Here is a 3,579-nt window from a genome sequence, read left to right as displayed (position 1 = left end):
GAACTCTATACTCATTGAAAAACAAATTCCTATTTCTCTCTCCTTGTCCTACCACAATTAAAATTTCTGTTTTTATTTTGGCTAAACTCTATTTATCATGTAGTAAGTAGGACCATGAAGTATTTGTCCTTTTGTGACTGGCTTATTTCACTTAGCACAGTATCTTTCAGGTTCATCCACATTGTGGTATGTGTCACGGTTTCCTAGGAAGGAAATCTTTACGATGGAGAAAGATGAACAAGCATTTTACAGGGCACAGTGTTGAGACTGGGGAGGTTCTATCTGAAACTCTGTCATGTGAGAGTCATTTATTGGATCCCCAAGAGCTGTTCTTTCAGTTTCCCAAGCAAAAGGTAGATATATCCAGGGATGTGTAAACTTTTAAACAACAAGGGGTTGATTTGTTAGCTACTGATTAAAACCAAGGCCCTAAAGACAATGGGAAGCCTGTAAGGTATCTGTAAAAGGGAAATGAACAGTGTTAGGCGGGGTGAAGAAGAGCTGAAAGTTGCTGAAAGGGTCCAAAATTCAAACTGGTGGTCAGAAGGCTTTCTTCTTCAGAAAGTGTCGCCAGTATCAACCAGGTTGGTTGGGCAAAATTCTAGAAGTCATTTACATTTACCTCATGCAGTTTACCATCAATTTCTGGCAGGTCTGTCCTGAAAGATATTTACCTGCTTCCGTCTTCACTGGACTACTCAGCCCAAGCACTAGCCTCCTTGTCTGGATTACTACAGCCAACCCTAACTGGTCTTTCTGCTCCTTTTTTTGGTGGCCTATATCAACTACCCAAATACTACCCTGAAAATCCTTCACTGTCTTTTCACTGTGCTTGGTATAAAGTCCAGAGTGTGGACCACAGTTTGCATTGTCTTTGTCTTCCCTTCCCTTAGCTATATCTGCATCCTTCCTATTGCCCTATCCTCTCCCCAGGGGTGTTCTCATGCGGAGTCTATTCTTCACACCCGGAACGTGCTTCCTCTCCGATTGTGCCATTGCCGTCCCCTGATGGCAATTCCGATCTTATCTCAACTGTTTCCTCTGAAAGCCTGTTCCTGATGCACCCGGTATAAAGAAGGCTTTCACTGCAGACACTCCGTGCCATGCCATCCTCTTTTATATTCCTTCATAGCTCTTTTTACTACCTGGAATGGTCATTTTTGGTTTTGTTTTTATCACCTTTCTCCTCCCATTAGAGTACAAATTCTAAGGCAAAAGATTTATCTGTCTTCCTGCTGAGTTCTCAAAATGTAGAACAGTGTCTGGTACACAGTATATGCTCAATAATTATGTTTTGTATCGATTAAATAGGTGAATCGTATCCAAACATGTTGGTTGAAAAATTGCTGGTGGATAAAGTCGATGGCGGGCAGGGAGCCCTGTTCTTACTTGAGTTCTGCTCTTGTGAAAAGATGAAGAACACGTTGTTCAGTCCCTTGACAATACCCATCAGGATTCTTCTGGTTACAGGGCAAGTGTGTTTGAAGCTGAAAACAATGTGGTGTTGATCTTTCCTGGCTTTGCAAAGAACCAGGAAGATGAACTCAGTGATTTCAAAACGAGCTGCTGGAAGCAAGTGGTTTTGAAACAATGCACCTTGAAGTTTAAACCAGGTAACAATGAAGTAGGAAGAAAAACACGACAGTATTTTAGACCTTGTACATTTTTCAGCAGTTCAGAGGAGGTTTGCCAGCGAAAATGCGTGCACTAAGCCGTGGTCTTGGCTCCCTCAAGGACAGAATGACTAGGGTACTTGTGGATGGCTATTTTCCCGATGCTTGATGGTTAACTTGTAACTGCTGTAGCTGATTTCTTTTTAAAGTGGAAAATGTTCTAAAATGTTTCCCTCAATTAAAGGAAGCAATGAAAAAACAGGGGCTTCAGAGCGGGATAGAGTTGGGCTGTGTCCAAGTTCTGCAACTAAAAAATTCTGTGACATTGGCATTTACCCATGTGGACCTGCAGGTTCTTTATCTGTAAGATGGGACTAATGATAGCCTACAGACGCCTTGCATGAATGAAGTGAAACAGCGACTATAAAAATGTCCTTCTTTAAACTAGGAACTTCACAAAGGATCAATATTATAAATGCTACTGGTAAAACATACTCTTTACAGACATTGAACAACGTAGATCATTTTCTAAAGCCTTGCTGTCAACATTGTGAACAGATCACTTTTGTGATGTCTTGTTAAAATATAGATGCACGTGTGTGAAATACGAGCTCAAATGCATGTCAGTTCCACTAGCAACATTAAAACTGTGCTGTCCTGAAAATGTCTCTGATATGAAATTGTTTTGAATCATTCATGAAAGTCAAGTGAAAAATTGGCCAAATTCATGACTCCCAGGGCAGGCTAACATGACCAATTCTTCACAAAGAAATCAGTCAATTAAAAGCTGCTCTTGCACTCATAGATTTACGATCCTCCAAAAAGCCTCTTTTCTATTTTCTGCTTTGATCTGCTCCCTGACAGGCTATAAAGCAATGTTTTCTAAGTTTCTTCCATGAAAAAACTGAACCCAAGAGTTGTTTCAGTGAAAAACTACTTTGTGATGAAATACATTTGGGGATTAGATTCACAGAACAGTGACATCTTCCAGGATCTGAAATGTCCTACAGTAAGAAAAAAATTCAATTTTATTTAATTTTTTTAAGCAATTAGACTACAATTTTTTAATATAATGCCTATGCGAAGAAAACTTGCTTGCTAAACACATTTGATGTAACACTGCTATTTGAAAATGCTACATGTCCAGTGAAAAGTAACACCAAGAACTTCAAGGTCGCTATCAGAAGGAGAAACTCCTCAGTAGGGAATGAAGTGACGTCATAAAGACCCAGACGTTTTATCACCTGCCAAGGTACCTGTTCCCTGGGAACATTTTGAAAACATAGGGGTCAACACTAATAAAAAGGAGAAAAATCCAAAAATCCAAACAAGACAAAACAAAAAACAAAACAACAATAAAATATTATGTTATCATCAACTATATTTTAATTTTTCTTTTAAAATGCAGTTTGAAATTTATACTGATTTCTTTTTATAAGCAGGTAGGCTATATTATCTCTAAATTTTAGGAAAGCAAAAGGAGAATTATAAAATATTTTCTCTAGAAAGGTTTTATTGTTTCAGTAGAGCTGAAAATCACTTATCTAGAATTCTCTTAGTTGTTTCTGCTGTTACACACGGGTGTGCGAACATCATGAGGTCTTTGTTTTTCTTTCAGTTTTGTCTCAGGCAAAAGAAAACAAGCCAAAATTTTGCTAAGACCTTAGGAAAAAAGCAGGGAAACAAATACGGAAAATTGGAAAGACCCAACACAGGAAAAATCTAAATGATATCTAAGTTACTATGAGACTTGTGGAATCTGTCACATTAGGTGTGTGCTACACAGATAAAGAAATGACTAACCTGAATCTTTAACTTTCTAGTGCCTGGTTTATTTCCATGAATTAATTATCAGTTTTAAAATATATTATCCATGGGGCTGGGGATTTAGCTCAGCGGCAAAAGTGCCTGCCTGGCAAGCGCAAGGTCGTGAGTTCGGTTCCCGGTACCAGAGAAAAACCAAAAA

The sequence above is a fragment of the Chinchilla lanigera genome, unplaced genomic scaffold, assembly GCF_000276665.1.
Source record: "Chinchilla lanigera isolate Chin_1 unplaced genomic scaffold, ChiLan1.0 scaffold00011, whole genome shotgun sequence".
Lineage (NCBI taxonomy): Eukaryota > Metazoa > Chordata > Mammalia > Rodentia > Chinchillidae > Chinchilla > Chinchilla lanigera.
The sequence above is the reverse complement of the archived record's forward strand: the minus strand, read 5'-3'. Positions refer to the sequence as shown.